General features: G+C 43.6%; 1 protein-coding gene and 2 long non-coding RNA genes across 9 annotated transcripts in view; 2 read left to right on the plus strand and 1 right to left on the minus strand.

Moving 5' to 3' along the window:
* Positions 1-18,973, minus strand: part of DAG1 (dystroglycan 1) — a 71,524-nt gene that overhangs the window by 26,669 nt on the left and 25,882 nt on the right. The window contains exon 1 of one of the 6 annotated variants that reach the window (XM_072786212.1): positions 13,211-13,228. The exons of the other annotated variants lie outside the window; for them this stretch is intronic. The gene's annotated coding sequence lies outside the window, so the exon portion shown is untranslated. Of the gene's footprint in view, positions 1-13,210; positions 13,229-18,973 lie in introns of those variants that run through there. 6 annotated transcript variants of the gene reach the window in all.
* On the plus strand, positions 12,760-16,071 carry LOC140610319 (uncharacterized). The gene is made up of 3 exons (XR_012012024.1): positions 12,760-12,988; positions 15,568-15,730; positions 15,825-16,071. It is a non-coding gene; the product is annotated as an uncharacterized lncRNA (long non-coding RNA).
* On the plus strand, positions 16,080-18,627 carry LOC140610318 (uncharacterized). Of its 2 annotated transcripts, XR_012012023.1 has the most exons (4): positions 16,080-16,236; positions 16,313-16,368; positions 16,862-17,054; positions 18,251-18,627. It is a non-coding gene; the product is annotated as an uncharacterized lncRNA (long non-coding RNA). The 2 variants fall into 2 exon arrangements; XR_012012022.1 differs by having other exon boundaries at positions 16,313-17,054.

Consider the following 18,973-nt stretch of genomic DNA (forward strand, 5'->3'; position numbering starts at 1 on the left):
AATACTGAATGTGTCCTCTAACACAATGGAATCAAATTAGAAATCAGTAACAGAAGGTAAAAGGAAAATCTCCAAACACTCAAAAACCATGCAACATTCTAAATAATCCTTGGGTCAGAGAGGAGGTCTCAAAGGAAATAAAAAATTACACTAAACTGAATGAAGATAAAAACACATTTGTGGAAAAAAAAACCACACACATTTGTGGGGTATGTTAAAATTTGTGGAACACAGCTAAAGCAGTGCTTAGAAATGAATTTATAGCATTAAATCCACCAGAAAAAAAAGGAAAAGTCTCAAAACAATAATCTTATGCTCCCATCAAAATAAGCTTAAAACGGGCAGCCCGGGTGGCCCAGTGGTTTAGTGCTGCCTTCGGTCTGGGGTGTGATCCTGGAGACCCGGGATCGAGTCCCGCATTGGGCTCCCTGCATGGAGCCTGCTTCTCCCTCTGCCTGTGTCTCTGCCTCTTTCTCTCTCTCTGCCTCTCATGAATAAATAAAATAAAAAATTTTTTTAAAAAACTTAAAAAAAAGCAGAATAAACCAAAAGCAAGCACAAGGAGAAAAACAGAGTAGAAATCAATGAAAGTGGGATCCCTGGGTGGCGCAGCGGTTTGGCGCCTGCCTTTGGCCCAGGGCACGATCCTGGAGACCCAGGATCGAATCCCACGTCAGGCTCCCGGTGCATGGAGCCTGCTTCTCCCTCTGCCTGTGTCTCTGCCTCTCTCTCCCTCTCTCTGTGTGACTATCATAAATAAATAAAAATTTAAAAAAAAAAAAAAAAAAAAAAAAAAAAAAGAAATCAATGAAAGTGAAAACAAAAATAGAAAGATCAATGGAAATAAAACCTGATTCTCTCAAAATATTAGTAAAATTGATGAATCTCTAGTAAGACTAACAACAACAAAAAGTCAGAAATTACCAATATCAGGAATTAAACAGGGGATATCACTATAGATCCACAGATTAAAAAAAAAAAAAAGTTAAGTAAGGAGGGGCACCAGGCTGGCTCAATCAAGTAGATCATGTGACTCTTAATCTCAAGGTCCTGAGTTTGAGTCCCACATTGGGCAGAAAGATTACTTAAAAAAAAAAAGATTCAACAAATCGAAATAAAATAGACCAATTCCTTAAATAATACAAGCTACCAATTCGCCCAGTATCACATAAACAATTTCTAGGGATACCTTGGTGGCTCAGCAGTTGAGCATCTGCCTTCAGCTTAGGGTGTGATCCTGGGTCCAGGGATTGAATCCCAGATCACATTTGGGGATGTGATCCCTGCGGGGAGCCTGCTTCTCCCTCTGCCTATGTCTCTTCCTCTCTCTCTGTCTCTCATGAATAAATAAATAAAATCTCTAAAATTTTTTTTAATTTTTAAAAAAATTTCTATTAAGAATACTACTAAGGAATTTGCATTTGTTATTTAAAAACACCCACAAAGGGATCCCTGGGTGGCGCAGCGGTTTGGCGCCTGCCTTTGGCCCAGGGCGTGATCCTGGAGACCCGGGATCGAATCCCACGTCGGGCTCCCGGTGCATGGAGCCTGCTTCTCCCTCTGCCTGTGTCTTTGCCTCTCTCTCTCTCTCTGTGTGTGTGTGTGACTATCATAAATAAATTTTAAAAATTAAAAAAAAAAAGGAAGATCACAGGATACAAAATAAACATACAAAAATAGCTTGTATTTCTACATGCTAGAAATGAACAAGTAGACACCAAATTTAAAAGAGAATACCGTTGGGACGCCTGGCGTGGCTCAGCAGTTGAGTGTTTGCCTTCTGCCCAGGGCATCATCCTGGAGTCCTGGGACCCTGGGACTGAGTCCTACATCGGGCTCCCTGCATGGAGCCTGCTTCTCTTTCTGCCTATGTCTCTGCCCCTCTCTCTCTCTCGTTCTGTGTCTCTCATGAATAAATAAAATCTTAAAATAAAATATAATACCATTTCAATCACTCAAAAAATGAATACCTAGTGTAAATCTAACAAAACACATATAGGATTCATATGCTGAAAACTACACAACACTGGTGAAAGAAATCAGAGGATCTCAACAAACGAAAGGACATACTGTGTTAATGGTTGGAAGGCTCAACACAGTAAAGGTGTCAGTTCTCGCCAAACTGTTTACAGATTTTTAATAGACTAAACTATGGCCATCCAAAGATATAAAGTCTCAAACCATGTAATCTGTAAATGTTAGTTTACAGGAAGAGTCTTGCAGATTGATTAAATTAAAAATCTTGACATACAGAGATTACCCAGGTGGGCTTTAAATCCAACCACATCTGTCATTGTAAGAGAGAGGCAGAGGGAGATTATATATACCAGGGAGGAAGAAGGGGATGTGAAAATTGAGAAAGAATCAAGTGATGTGGCCACAAACCAAGAAATGCCAACAGTCAGAAAGTAGAGACAAGGAATAAATTCCTCCCTGGGGCCCACAGAGGGAGTAGAGGCCACACCAACTCTTTGATTTTGGACTTCTGGTCTCCAGAGCTAAGAGAGAATAAATTTATGTTACTCTAAGCCACTAAGATCATGGAAATTTTTTACAGCAGCCCTAGGAAACTAATGTAAGGTTCAATACAATCCCTATCAAAATCCCAGCAAGAAATTTTATAGATGTTAGGCAAGACTATTCTAAAATTTATATGGAGAGTGCCTAGGTGGCTCAGTGGATTAAGTGTCTGCCTTCAGCTCAGGTCATGATCCCAGGGTCTTGGGACTGAGTCCTGCATTGGGCTTCCTGCTCAGCAGGGAGTCTGCTTCTCCTTCTGCCTGTGCCCTTCCTCTCCACTTGTGTTCTCTCTCCTTCTCTCTCAAATAAATAAAATCCAAATAAATAAATAGATAGATATATAAAATTTATATGAAAAGGCAAAAAAACATTAACCAAAAAAAAAAAATTTTTTTTTTTGAAAAAGAAGAAAAAAAGAGGAATTACTCTAATATCACAACTTAGTGGGGATCCCTGGGTGGCTCAGTGGTTTAGCGCCTGCCTTCGGCCCAGGGTGTGATCCTGGAGTCCCGGGATCGAGTCCTGCATCGGGCTCCCTGTACTGAGAGCCTGCTTTTCCCTCTGCTTCTCCCTTTGCCTCTCTCTCTCTCTCATGAATAAATAAAATCTTAAAAAAAAAAAAAAAAAAAAAAAGCTTAGCAAGCTACAATGATCAAGACTATATTAGTGGAGAGACAAATACATAAACCAATGGAACAACTAAAAATCCAGAAATACATTAAATTTTTTAAAGATTTATTTATTTTCTTTTTTTAATATTTTATTTATTTATTCATGAGAGACACAGAAAGAGGCAGAGACACAGGCAGAGGGGAGAAGCAGCCTCCATGCAGAGAGCCCGACATGGGACTCAATCCTAGGTCTCCAGGATCACGCCCTGGGCTGCAGGCGGCGCGGCACTAAACCACTGCGCCACCGGGGCTGCCCCAGATTTATTTATTTTCTTAAGAGAGAGCATATACGCAAGTGCACACAGTGGGCAGAGGCAAAGAGAAAGAGTCTTTTTTTTTTTTTAAGATTTTATTTATTTATTCATGAGAGATACACACAGAGAGAGAGGCAGAGAGAGAAGCAGGTTCCATGCAGGGAGCCCAATGTGGGACTCGATCCCGGACTCGATCCCGGGACTACCTAATCACACCCTGGGCGGAAGGCAGGTGCCAAACCGCTGAGCCACCCAGGATCCCCGGGAAAGAGTCTTTTAAGCAGACTCCATGTTGAGCATGGCAGGGCTCTATCCCATGACCCTGAGATCACAACTTGGGCCAAAACCAACAGTCAGACACTGAACCCACTGTGCCACCCAGGTACCCCTAGATTCTATAAATAGATTTAAACAAGAATGCCCAACTGATTTTTGACAAAGATACAAAAGCAATTCAAAGGGGGAAAATAGTTTTTTCAACAAAGAGTGCAACCAAGATGTCCTTCAATGGATAAATGGTCAAACTGTGGTATATTCATATCATGGAATACTAATGAGTAATAAAAAGGGATAAACTATTCAGTCATTAAAAAAAAAAAAAAACTATTCATTCATTGAATTATGGTGAGTGTAAAATGCTAATCCTAAAAGGTTACCTATTATATTTTTATACATACATTACATATATGTATTACATATATTTTTATTATATTCTTGAAGTGACAAAATTATAGAAATGGAGAACAGATTAGTGGTTGCCAAGGGTTAAAGAGGCAGTCAGGGCATGAAGGAAGTAGGTATAGCTTTAAAGGGCCACGTGAGGGATCCTGTGGTAATGAAAATATTCTATATTCTGATATATCATTGTCAGTATCCTGGTTGTGATGTTGTACTATAGTTTTGTAAGCTATTACCATGGGGGGAAGTTGGGTAAACCATACACAGGATCTCTGTATTATTTAATGACTATGTGTGAATCCACAATTATCTCAAAAAAATGTTTTAAATCATTAAAAAAGGATAAATTGGAATTAGAATTTTAGGGGTGACTGGGTGGCTAAGTCGGTTAAGTGTCTGCCTTCAATCTAGGTCATGATCCCAGGGTCCTGGATTGAGCCCCACATCAGGCTCCCTGCTCTATGGGCAGCCTGCTTCTCCCTCCCCACCGCTTGTGCTCTCTTTCAAATAAATAAAGTCTTTTTTTTTTTTTTAAGATTTTATTTATTCATGAGAGACACACACACAGAGACAGAGAGAGAGGCAGAGAAACAGGCAGAGGGAGAAGCAGGCTCCATGCAGAGAGCCCGATGCAGGACTCGATCCTGGGACTCACACCCTGGGCCAAAGACAGGCAGGCACTAAACCGCAGAGCCAACCAGGGATCCCCTAAATAAAGTCTTATAATTTTATTTTTAAGTAATCTCTACACCCATTGTGGGGTTCAAACTCACAACTCTAATATCAAGAGCCACATGTTTCACTGACTAAACCAGCCAGGTGCCCCTAGAATTTGAATTTTGAATTTCTATACAGTAAAGGATACCATAAAGTTAAAAGGACCAACCACAGCCTGGGAGAGAGCTTTTCCAATGTATATGATGGCTAAAGGATCCCCATCAAAATACATCAGGTGCCCTAAAATAATAAAAATGGGTTAAAGACAAAAGAGAGAAAAGGTAATTCACAGAAGAAACCTGAATAGCAGTCAACATACAAAAGATATTCAACCCATCTTTTACCAATCAGCTGGGTTGCTCAGCTGGTTAAGTGGCTGACTCTTGATTTCGGCTCCATCCTGTTCTCAGGGTCCTGGGATCAAGCCCACATCAGGCTCTATGCTCAATGGGGAGTCTGTTTGAAGGATTTCTCTCCCTCTGTCCTTCCTCCCACTTGCACTAAATTAATCAATCAATCTTAAAAAAAAAAAAAAAAAAAAAAAACATGTTCAACCTCACTAATAATCAGGGGAAAGAAAATTAAAGAAATGCAAAAAAACTTTCCACGCCATGAGAACAGGCAAAAATGTTCATATGTGACATCATGGAGGGTACAAAAGTAGAGAATGAACCACCTGGCTCGGCCCTTCCACTCCTAGACACATACCTCAAGGAACACACATGCAAAGATACACATATGCACACGAACATCCAGAGACAGAGTGAGCACATCCACTGCAACACTGGAAAGCTGAAAACCACCCCAGCATCCATCAACTGGAGAAAGCACCGACAGCATTTCATGCCATGGAACTCTATAGGACAATTAAAAATGAACTAAAACTTTTAAGAACCAAAATTGATAAATCTCAAAAAGGTTCAGCAGAAAATATGCCCACTGCATAAAGATATTAACACTATTTATGTATAATATTCATATGTTGTTTATAGATTCGTATGTATGCAATAAATAAAATCATGCATATGATCTTAAATGCCAAGTTCACTCTAGAAAGAGAGAGTCAAGGGAAAAGGAGGGGCTCACAAGGCCCTCCAAATTTCTAACTGCTCTACTTCCTAAAACAGGATCTTACAAAAACACAACAGAACAGGAGCGCCTGGGTGGCTCAGTAGTTTGAGTGTCTGACTTGGTTTCGGGTCTGGTCATGATGTCAGGGTCGGGGAATCAAGCCCTGTGTCAGATTCCCCACTCAGCAGGGAGTCTGCTCAGGATTCTCTCTCTTCCCCATGCCCCTTCCATGTGTGCATGCCCTCGCTCTAAAAATATATATATAAATAAATAAATCTTTGGCTGAGTACTGCCATCTAAAACTAATAAAAAACCCTGAAACGGTCAGCATGTCCTACTGTGTCTTCTTCACCACCTTCTTAGGATTGGAAAGCCCTGTCCTCATTCATGTGTCTGGCATATTCTGAATGGTGTCCAGATCCCAGGCCCTGGGGCTACTGCCCTGCCCCACCCATCAACCTAGTCTCTGTCCACCTCTACCTCCTGGTGTCCATGTCCCTCAAGTTTACACACCCCTAGTCTTTAGGACAGCGCTTGCTCCCTAAAGGCTCAGAAAAACCCATGTAGCTGCTCTACAAAGATATGAAAAAGGATTTGGAATTCACCCACCTTAGAAAGTAAATGAAGATATTTTATCATTTGGTATGATCCCATCCTCTCAATGCTAGATAAATAACAGGTATAACATTGTCCTCCTTCCTGTTTCCACTACATTGTTCCACCCTAAGGCCCCAGGTAACCAGGCATTTCTCACAGGATTTCAGACCCATTCCTCAAAAGGGACGTCTCCCTTGTTTTTTTTAAGATTTTATTTAACAGAGAGAGAGAGAGAGAGAGAGCACGAGCAGGGGTGGAGTGGCACAGAGAGGAGAAGCAGACTCCCCACTGGGCAGGGAACCCGACTTGGGGCTTGATCCCAGGACCCCAGGATCATGACCTGAGCTGAAGGCAGGGGCTTAACTGACTAAGCCAACCAGGCACCCCAGGGACTTCTTTTGCCATCAGTAGATGGCTGGGTCACTTGTGCCCAACACAAACTTGCCAACAGTGCTAAATACCACACTTCCCCAAGAGGATACCAACTAACCAGGGACTTAGAAGCTGGGGTCTTGTAGGCATCAGCTCCAAGAATCACTTAACTCCCAGTGACTGCCACAGGGTCCTCCACCAGGAAAGGCAAAGAAGGAAATGCTCTGACTCCTCAACACAACAGGTTCACCATACGCTGCACAGAGGTCTTCTCCTCAGATCCCTAGCAAGTGCCCCAAGTTAAAGCCAAAGGCAGATGCTTAACAAACTGAGCTACTAGGCACCCCCTTTCTTATATATTTTACCTCTTACTTAGTAAAGTGCTGAGCTCAACCAATACCCTCCAAGACTGGAAGCTGTGGAGGGGCAGGGACACATCTGTTAGAATCACTAATGTATACCAAGCATACATACAGCTCCAGACACACACCTAATGAATGAACAGGAAGGATACAGGACTTTTGTTTTTTGTTGTTGTTTTTTTTTTTTAGCTTCTTTCTATGTCTTCACTCTTTACTTATTTTTTCACTTCTTTGATCCAGCTGATCTTCTACTCTTCTGACTCTCCATTTAAAAATTCTCAGTTTATTTGAAAACAGCAACAGTATGAGACACACCCTGTCCTACCAAGAACATAAGCTCAGTCTGCTATCTGTGGACACATGACGACACAGGGTATCTGTTTCATGGGTATGACTAAGTGCCTCTGCATTTAGCAAGCAAGCGATGTCCAGGGCACAACTCCAACTGCTATATGTTGGTTTTCCATGCTCTGGGGAGAAAAGATCTTTTGGAAACTTGGCAAAAAGCAGTCTTGTGTCTTTCCAACGCTGGCTTCCTATAAGCAAGGGTCACATCTTCCCATGCTAGGAACTTGGCAGGCTGCATTCAAACACCCAAACTAGGACACCCCTTGGAAGGCTTTTCATAGTCTCTTACACATTTGGTCATTCAGAGATGGAGGCACTCCAGAGATCCTCCTCCTCATTTTTTCAGGGAACAAGGCCCTGAGAAAAGTAACATTCATCCATGGTCACACAGAGCCTGTGGCCAGAGTATGGAGAAAGGTGCTCAGGAACCAGAGAAAGACACAGGCAGAATCACCCAATCTTCTTGACACAGCCACTGATTTAATACTGCATATGCGTACTCACTCACATTAAACCCTCTAGAACACCAGCAAGCACTCAGGACACCCCAAGAGTATGTATGTCTCAGCCGAACTCACCACTATCTGGCTAACAGAAGCTATACCAAAGATCTCCTACTGAAAAATGGGTAGTGGGATCGGGTAACTGGTGTCCTCTGTACCAGTACCCAGAGGAGTGCCTGCCACTAAGCCTGAGCTCAGTGCTGCCCTCGATCCCAGTGAAATATAACCCTGTGAGGAGGGACCTTCCCAGAGCCTGGTGAAGCTCCTGGCTCTCTAAACACACATTCAGGGATCCCTGGGTGGCGCAGCGGTTTGGCGCCTGCCTTTGGCCCAGGGCGCGATCCGGGAGACCCTGGATCGAATCCCACGTCGGGCTCCCGGTGCATGGAGCCTGTTTCTCCCTCTACCTGTGTCTCTGCCTCTCTCTCTCTCTCTCTCTGTGTGACTATCATAAATAAATAAAAATTTAAAAATAAAAATAAAAAAAATAAACACACATTCAACAGTCATAAAAGTGTGAAAAATAGGCATAGCTGCCAGGCAGCAGTCGTTCCGCCCGCACCCCGCCCCCTCTGCTTAGTTCTAGACATTCCACCCCAGGGGGCAGAGAAACCTTAAAAATGCCATAGCCTGCAAAGCCTAGACACAGCACAGCCCTTTGGGACACTGCTATCCCAGAGCAGCCACTCAGGCTGCCCTCTCCCTCTTTTTTCAGTAAAAGCCTGCACTCCTGCCCCAGGAGCACCAGGGAAGAGAGCCCCACAGTACCCTAGGAACCCTTCCCCCCTTCCCGCGCCTCCCTGGGCGAGCGCACCTAACAACATCCCTGACACAGCACTTCCACTGTGCTGGCTGTGGGGAAGAGGAAGAATATCTGAGCAGGGGAACCCCCCAGCACACTCCTGGGGTACAGACCTGACACAATGAAAGGACAGTCTGGAGTAGGAAGCCCCGGGGGCCCCAGGCCCTGACACTCACTTCAGATCAGTGCCCTCACTCACAGGAACCAGATCTAGTTGGAGTGGAAGCTGACAATCCCCTGCATCTGCCAATGGCCATGCCAATGCTTTCTTTCTCCAACTGTGATCCTCGGGACTCTCCAGTGATGGGGGAAAAAAAGTCAAGTTTTCAGCAATGCCTAAAAGGTGGTATCCTTTGTAAATCAAAATACTTCACAACTGGGATCCCTGGGTGGCGCAGCGGTTTGGCACCTGCCTTTGGCCCAGGGCGTGATCCTGGAGACCCGGGATCGAATCCCACGTCGGGCTCCAGGTGCATGGAGCCTGCTTCTCCCTCTGCCTGTGTCTCTGCCTCGATCTCTCTCTCTGTGTGACTATCATAAATAAATAAAAATTTATAAAAAAAAAAAAAAAAAAAATACTTCACAACTGCCCTGAAAGCAAGTATATCTTAAGTTTATTAAGTCAGTCAATTGGGGCCACAACTAGGGAATCAAAAGCATTACGTTGACAGGCGAGGACCTCAAACTTCTGAGTACCCCAAACCTCCCAAGTTCAGCAGGAAAAGGGAATGCTTCCGGCCCTTCCTGTCACCAACACTAATCCCTAGCTATATGTGATGGAAGCACATGCCCTGCTTGAGGGTGAGGGGGCAGAATGTATGCCCATAAGCACAGGCCTCATGGCCCCTGGGAACTAGAAGAAGATTCCACTGGAAGCCCAGCTCCAGGAAAGAAGCTGCTCTCTTCAGCTCAGCCTGCCTCCCCAGAGCTAATGAGTACCCCAAGGCACACAGGAAGCTCAGTCAATAAATGCTTTCCACTCAATAAATGCAAGGAACAAATGCATATGCGGCACCAACTCATTTCATAGTAAACTTAAGGTTTCCTCAGAAAAGCCCACAGGGAATGGAACTAAGTAAGATATCTTAACTAAAATTCTGAAAGAACAGCTCCCTACTTACTAGTTTCTGCTTTCTAAGAATGAAAGGAAAAGCTGTGAGATTTAATCCATTATTAACTACACAAAATGAGGCAGGGGCAGAGGCAGTCCACCGCATCACTCCCAGGAACTGCTACTCTTCAATATAGCTAGGTTACCTAAAAATTGTACTTAAGGGGCGCCTGGGTGGCTCAGTGGTTGAGCGTCTGCCTTTGGCTCAGATCATGATTCCAGGGCCCTGGGATCGAGTCCCACATGGGGCTCTCTGCAGGGAGCCTGCTTCTCCTTCTGCCTGTGTCTATACCTCTCTCTCTTTGTGTCTCTCATGAATAAATAAAATCTTTAAAATTGTACTTAAACTCTCAAACTGCTTCTATTCACTGTAATAATTAATTTAAGTAAAATGGGTCTTTCTTTTTAAGCCAAACATATAATAAAATTCCATGTCCCTGTTTCAAATAGTTTTGAGAAAGTCAAAAGCAAAACTGAACAAACAACTGAAACAATCCCTTTAGGTTCCATCTAGCAAAAATGCTCTTGTCCAGAGGCACCTGGGTGGCTCAGCTGGTTGGGCATCTGATTCTTGGTTTTGGCTCAGGTCATGATCTCAGGGTCATGAGGTCAAACCTCATGTTCACCACCCCCTGGGCATGGAGCCTGTTTAAGATTCTCTCTCTGCCTCTCCCTCTGCCCATCTCCACCCCTCATTAAGCTCACACACGTGCTCCCTCTCTCGAAAGAAAACAATAATAAAATAAAATAAAAATAAAAGCTTTTGACCACACACTCAGATGTTAAAATTAAATGTTAAATGTCAGTCTAACATGAATATAAAATTTCTGGAGGGTTAACCAGTTTAAAACTGCTCAAACTGATGGCCAACAGGATGTACTCCACACAGTGGAAAACAATAGTGTGAAGTCATTGTTTATTTGGGCTCCAAATACCAAAAAGACAGGCAGCTCTCTCTGCTTTGAATTAAAAACAGGCCTTTTTCACCCTTTGGCATCAGATGAGGAAGGTGTTGAACCAAGTCACTGGTGAAGATTCAAGGTGTCACCTCAAGAGCGCACAGCTCTGAAGGCAGACGAGGACTCTGTGACAAGTTTCTGCCTGGCCCGTGCGCTGGAGGAACATCACCAGAGGTATGGAGGCAGCCCCACAGATATACCATCCTGGCAATGGAGAACCCACCAAAGGAGCCTAGGGTTACATACACAGAAAGAGACTCAGGGTAAAAATATGTGGAAGAAAAAATTTACCTCTGAGAAGCAAGCTCTACATAATGTTAGAAAAACTGCTTCGAACACTTTTCTCACTTGGAAAACTTGCAAATTCTCACTTATCACAGATACCAAAAGTAGAGGTGCAGGAAGGGCAATGGTTTCTGCTGACAGTGGTTTGGTTTTTCTCAACAAAGGCAGGAAGGAAGCAAAGGTTTAATACCTGGGTATAAACTCACTCAGGTGCAAATATGTCCTAAAGAAAGAGAAGCACAAGGCTCAAAAACCCCTGCAGGCCATTCTCCACCAGACCATGGTTTTCCACCTGGGTCAATTTTTCACATCTTCTGTAACAACACTTATTTAGAAAAGGTTTGTTCTACACTCCACTGACCTCACTATGGTGCCTGCTGTTAAACATTACTCAGTACTGAACTGCACAATTAAAAATGGTTAACATGGTAAATTCTGTTAGATGTTTTTTACCACAATTTAAAAAAAAACTTTAATGGGTAACACGACAAATTTTGTTATGTTTTTTTACCACAATTATAAATATAAATGTTTTTTTCTAACAACACATTACTCAGAGTCATACCACTTAGACTTCAGAAAAAAAGGGTAAACTGAGCCCAAAGACAAGGACCATCTGGCTATAGCAGCTGGAGTGAGAGGTGGGGTGGAGGTGGGGAGTAAGTGTGAGAGGTCGGTGGCCAGACTCAGCAGAATATAAGTGAAAATGAATTACCACATCCGCATACCCGTGTGGCATCCAAGAACCCAATTAAAGTAAGTTACAATTATCTCAAGACAGCCCAACAATAATTACACTTCAGCGCATATTTACTGACTATCTACCCTTGTGCTAGGTGTGAAGCTTCATCGGCTATGCATGCAGCCTTCCCAAATTTCATACAAAAATATTCAATTAAGGGCAGCCCCGGGTGGCTCAGCAGTTTAGTGCCGTCTTCAGCCCAGGGTGTGATCCTTGGAGACCTGGGATCGAGTCCCGTGTCGGGTTCTCTGCATGGAGCCTGCTTCTCCCTCTGCTGTGTCTCTCTCTCTCTCTCATGAATAAATAAATAAAATTAAAAAAAAATTTTCAATTAAGATTTACATACATTGCTAAGTCATAAAAGCACAAGAGATAATAAAACTAAATGCTTATGTATTAAAAATAGGCAAATTTGGGATCCCTGAGTAGCTCAGCAGTTTAGCACCTGCCTTTGGCCCAGGGCATGATCCTGGAGACCCAGAATCGAGTGCTGCATCAGGCTCTCTGCACGAAGCCTGCTTCTCCCTCTGCCTGTCTGCCTCTCTCTCTCTCTCTCTCTCTCATGAATAAATAAAATCTTTAAGAAAAAAATAGGCAAAAAAAAAGAAAATAGAAAAAAATAGGCAAATTTACAAACACAAAGTAGGTGCTTCCTGGAAACTTAAAAAGTTTCCTTCTGACTCCCCAACTTCCCGTGGCTATCCAAACCCCTCTCCATCTCAGCACAAAGGTAGTGTGGGACTACATTGTGAGAGCAGGATGGTCAGTGTCTGCAAGGCTGGATCCCAAGGGCTGCCCAGAGGGGAAAAGAGGCAGAAGTGGTCTACTGCTGGGGTCTCGGCAACACGTCCTCTGCTACCCTCTCCCCAAGCAGATGCTTAGCAGGCACTCGGCAGACATCAGAGTATTTAGGGAACTGGTTTCCACTAAATCCCTGAAATGATTCACTAAGCACAGAAGCAGTCATCACCTGATTTCACACTTTGAAGTTAAAAGGTGAGTTTTCTGACATTTCTTCCATTATACTACAAAAGATTACAAATTAGAGCCATAACTCAAAACTAATATGCTAATCTGACTTCAATGAACTAAGCTGAGAAAAACTGTGCTGACTGCTGGCCTTCCTGACCTACTTGGCTAATCAGATTCTGAAACAGAGGAGAGGAAACACCAGAGTGGCCTCAACACCCTCAGCACCCTAGTCAGGTCTGCCCTTACCACAGTCCTTGGCCTCGCCAGCAGCCTCACAAGACAGATGTTAGAGGGTGTCCTCTCCCTGGTGAACAGGAGTCCTTGCACCTTCACTGTAAGGCTCCCACTGCACCAAGTGTTTAGGCAAATACTTCAACCTTCAGTGTTTAAAGTTGTGACCTGCTTTGGCTAAGTTCTTGTTTGGGGCCACATTCTTTTTGGGGGGGGGGGGGCACATTCTTAAAGGCTCAACCATCAAGAATATTTCAACCATGCCAGAAACTGCCAGACCAACAAACCTTGTTTATAAAGGGACAAGACACAACTAGCACCCACTCCATTTGCTCAGGCTTTCTTACTAGCTGAATTCCTTCCCTCCCACGTATGGCTCTAATTGGCCCTTCTACCCAACTCAGCCTTGCAACTACAAAATATAATCATTACAAACTTCTCTGGTAGGTTAAAGAGGTGTGCTTCTGAAGGCTGTAGAAAAACAGCCAAAAGATGGCCTTGCAGATTCTTGGAACTCCTGCTCTGCAAAGCCATGGCTATGCTATCATCAGGCAGTGAGGAGTAGGCAAGACCAGTGCTGAGCAGGACAGAGACATCTGACACACTGACCTCACAATGAGGCTTACCTGGAATGGCACCAGTGAACTGGCGAAGGCAAAACTCTTGGGCCAGGTCCTGTCAGTGTCCATGTTGCTAGTCTTTCCCAGCAGAGGATACTGGGCTGCTCCTCAAGGAGATCCAGAGAATTTAAACCCCATTTCTCCTCAGATTTAGAGAAATGTGTCCAGTTCAGGTGCCTCCACACCAGGTATGAGGGAGAAAACCTGTTACTCCCAAGTACTTGCCTCTTCCTCAGAGCTCCAGGTGATCCCCAGCATCATGTGCCACACTGAATTTACATCCAGTTTAGCACAACTAAAGAAGTCCCTGAAGATGCCCTTGTCCCCCTCTCAGGGTCTCTAACTCCTCTTTTAGCAGACTTTGATCATTCCCTTAGCACAAAGGGAAAAGTACACTTCCACTCAGTAGTTATTATTTGGAAATTAATTATTGTGTTTTAGAACCCAAGGATAAAAATTGAAAGCAATAAGGGATAAGGGGAGGACAAATGCAGAGATCTTTCATCTTATCAAAAGAGTGCAGGTCTGAGGCACCTTGGTGGCTCAGTCAGTTAAGCAGCCGACTTACGATTTCTGCTCGGACCATGAGCTGGAGCATCACATTAGGGGTAGAGATCACTTTTAAATTAATTAATTAATTAATTAATTAAATGATAAAATAAAATAAATAAATAAAATAAAATAAAATATACTTCTACAGTGAGCACATAGGCAATCCTACCCTTCCCAGTCTCCATGTAGTTATCTGCACTGGGAGATGACTACTTAAAGGACCTCTTCTGTAAGCACAAAATTTGTCTTCTCCTTGACTTTTTAAGATTCAAAGTCCAGTGAATCTTAAATCAAAAGTTCTGTGGTTGTTGTCTTTTTTTTTTTTTTTTTTTTTAAAGCTCTGTGCTCTTAAGAATAAACCTACTTACGAATCAGGAACCTCCTCTTTGCATTTCTTTAACGCATGGATCAGAAAACACTATCAGAGATTTCATGCAACACACACCTCCTAACAGGTTAGTCCCTCTCAGAGCCATGGGGATGGTCACTGCCCTACCTGTTCAGAACTTGGTTGGCAGGTAAGAGGAAAGACTAAGAGGTCACAGGCAAGAGAGAGAATATGAGAGCTCTGATTCTATCTCCTCAGACTAAACTGCCCTACAGAGCTTGACTGATAAAACAGGATCTGGTCTTTGTCCCTACACTTGTCCCTCCACCTAGTTATGTCTTGATAAGATTTCTATATGGGAGAGTAGGAAAAGCAGTGATAAAACAGTCAAAGCAGCAACCAACAGGGAATGGAGAGAGTGCCCTCCACACTCCCGCCAAGCTGTTCATCCTGAGATAGTGAAGACATGCTGGCCTTGAGACATTTCATACCTGGTTGAGAAAATGACCACAGAAACCATAGCCCTCACTCTTTCTTTGTCAGTCCCTCTACAGGAATCCTTCAGGATCTCATGGACTGTTACAACCCAAGTGTCCCACCTGTCAACCTGCCCTCAGAACTGGAAAGGGAACAAACAGGAAGCCACAGGTTCCTTAGCAATGATATTCATCCCAAGGGAGGGAACAGCCCTCCAGTTCTCTGCTGGCCTTAGATCATTAACTATGTTCAACTAATGCTTACCGCAAAGTCCAGATTTCCTTAGGACAAAGAACTAAAAATATGGTAAATTCACCAGTTGCCAGTTTATTTATGTAGAGTGCTAGAGTTTTATCTGTTTTTTTTTTTAATAATCAAGTTCTCATAATCCACAGACACCTAAAAAATCACTCAAGCTCTCTACATGCACAAAGGCTAAGAAGCAAGAAGTTACCCAGCATCCTCTTGACACCAGAGTTTCCACCTCTCAAACATCAAGGGTTAGTGAAGATGCAAATCAGAGCAGCAGCTTGGGGGCTACCCAATAAACAACTACAGGTAATTCACAGAAGGCTAACTTAGAGTCTGCAAATCTATTTTTTAGATTACTTGCAATGCATCCAGGCATCTCAGCTATCTTTTGTTTTTACAGACTACAAAGTACTGAATTTGCCACTGACCATGAAGCTAAGGAAGTGACAAGGCTCACCTCCACAACTCACTAACACCTCACACAGGACCAGTGTGAGCCTGTCTGGGACTGATTACTTACTTCCCTGTGGCTCATGTGTAGCATCCAGATACCAAGACCTGCAAATGATTAATGCATAGCACTTTTGGGACTCGACACAGTGGGCTTTTTTTTTTTTTTAAGATTTTATTTATTTATTCATGAGAGACACACACACAGAGAGAGAGAGAGAGAGAGGCAGAGACATAGGCAGAGGGAGAAGCAGGCTCCATGCAGGGAGCCCAATGTGGGACTCAATCCCGGGACTCCAGGATCACGCCCTGGGCCGAAAGTAGACATCCAACTGCTGAGCCACCCAGGCGTCCTGAAACAGGTAGCTTTAAAGAAATCATTTCCAAAACATTCTGAAGTAGAGTGAACATGCTCTAACTTTATCTGCCCCTCAACAGGAAAGAAGCAGTCCTGCCCAACAGAACCTCAGGTGTGATTTGTCCTCTGGCAAAAGGTCAGTGACTATCAGAGTTCCCAGCATTCCAGGGAGCAGAGGAACAGAGGGTGCTATGGAGTGACAGCAATTTTTTTCGGCCAAGAGGATTTTTAAAAATTATTTTCTAAATTTAAAAAAAAAAATTTTTTTTAATTTATGATAGTCACACAGAGAGAGAGAGAGAGAGAGGCAGAGACACAGGCAGAGGTAGAAGCAGGCTCCATGCACCGGGAGCCCGATGTGGGATTCGATCCCGGGTCTCCAAGATCGCGCTCTGGGCCAAAGGCAGGCACCAAACCGCTGCGCCACCCAGGGATCCCTAAAAATTATTTTCTATATCTAAGTTTGTTCTCAGAAACCTTTTTTTCTAGGCAAATATAGAATACAATAACACCAACTACAATAATAATCAATAGCATGGACAGGTATAATGTGGACAAATGGCAAATTAAATGATACCTGGTATTTGTTTTGCTCTTAAAAAAAAGATTTTTATTTATTTATTCCTGAGAGAGAGAGAGAGGCAGAAACACAGGCAGAGGGAGAAGCAGGCTCCATGCAGGGAGCCCGACGTGGGACTTGATCCGGGGTCTCCAGGACCAGGCCCTGGGCCAAAGGCAGCACTAAACAGCTGAGCCACCGAAGCTGCCCTGTTTTGCTCTTTAGATGAAAGACACTGGATAAATATCACAGAAACACATAAGGTTTGCTTTTATAATAATTACTCTTCTTTCTCCATAAGTACCTTCCTCTAACAAGAAAATACATGACAGAAATATGTTCTTGATCATTTTTATTCAACAAATTTGGACCACCCACTCAGTATCAGATACTGTCCTACCTTCCCCAACATGCTCTTTAATTCCAATTCCATTCTACTTGTGTTCCAATCTCTCCACAAATGAACAATATAAAATGAAAATGCTTGCTCTTACTTAGAAGATTAAAATCTCAAGAAAAAATTATATAAGCTTCTCTTGTTTCCCAATAAAAACTTGCCCCACTAGATTGAGTATCCACTGAGCTCCAGAACAGGGGCCTAATTCACCTGGGTCCTGAGCTCAGACTGGTTCAGTGGGAGACAAACAGCAAGGCCTAGCCAGGGTGGAGGAAAATATAAGTCAGTACCAATCAGGGAAAGCCAGGGCCTAATAGTATGGCCCCTACTTCCTAGACCTGTTTGTCCATCCAAGAACACTGGAAAGGAAAGGGACAGGAGGACCCAGGCAGACACTTGCTTTCGCTCTACCTTCCGTGGGCCCACTGTCACCACCCAATAATGTGACCAAGACCCAGCCTTCCAGTCAAGTTCAAAAATAGGTCAAAGACTTGAGAGAGTATGCACTGGATCCTTATCCCCTTCCCACCTCCTGGGTGCCTCCTGCCTCACCTGTCATCCTTCTATTCCCCCCACCCCTAGCCTTGGCCAATGCCTTGGCCATGCATGATTCCTGGCTTATGCCTGACCTCTGGTCACTCTGCTCTGGGGCTCCTCTCCTCCACAAGATGGAACACTGTATTACTGCCCAGCACTGAGATGTCTCCTGAACCTTCAGGTTCTCTACTTATCTTCAGGACTGGGCCCCAAGTCATCTTTTCCCAAGGACTGACTTTCTTTCACTACTGCAAGAGTACTTTTCCTCCTATCCAAGCACGTCCAATCCCTGCCACTCATTTAACAATGAGTACACTCCATAGCACATCCTCCTGAACACAAAGCCACAGATGTTCCTACAGCACAATTATGCTCCACTTAACCTGGATTGCTTACTTTCACGGCATGTAACCCAAACCTTCAATGGAACAGGTGTTCAACAAACACAAATCAATGTTTTACCTCAAATGCGGCACTATACTAAAGTTAATTCCTTCCTTTTGCTTTTGCTTTACTACTTCACAGACATCTAGATGCTTCCAGTGTCAAGCATGAGACGGAAGAAGGGAGCAGAAGGTACCCCACCTTGATGCACTGGCCACCAAGGCCAACATAAGCTTGTTTCCTCAGTGACCATATTTCTCTGGCTTACTCAGCTGCCATAATGAGGAGTATCCTGTTCCAGATGCAACACCTAAACACTGGCATGTGGGATGCCTGGGTGGCTCAGCAGTTGAGGATCTGCCTTCAGCTCAGAACGTGATCCTGGAGTCCCAAGATTGAATCCCACATCAGGCTTCCTCCTTCATGGAGCCTGCTTCTCCCTCTGCCTATGTCTCCGCCTCTCTCTCTCTCATGAATAAATAAATAAAATCTTTAAAAATAACAACATGGGATGCCTGGGTGGCTCAGAGGTTGAGCATCTGCCTTTGGCTCAGGACATGATTCTGGAGTTCCAGGATCAAGTCCCACATCAGGCTCGTTGCATGGAGCCTGCTTCTCCCTCTGCCTATGTCTCTGCCTCTGTGTCTCTCAGGAATGAATAAATAAAATCTTAAACAAATAAATTAAAACCAAACAAAAAACACTGGCATGTGTTTCTGCACCCTCACAGCAACCCTATAGAATACCTAATGTCTCCTTTATAACAAGAAAAAAATGGAGATCACAGCCAGTAAAAGGCAGAGCCAGAGCCAGCACCCTGAATCCTGGTTCACCAGATTACTTTGCCCAAGCCACAACTGCCAT

Source organism: Canis lupus, chromosome 19 (assembly GCF_048164855.1).
Source record: "Canis lupus baileyi chromosome 19, mCanLup2.hap1, whole genome shotgun sequence".
In the NCBI taxonomy this organism is placed as follows: domain Eukaryota; kingdom Metazoa; phylum Chordata; class Mammalia; order Carnivora; family Canidae; genus Canis; species Canis lupus.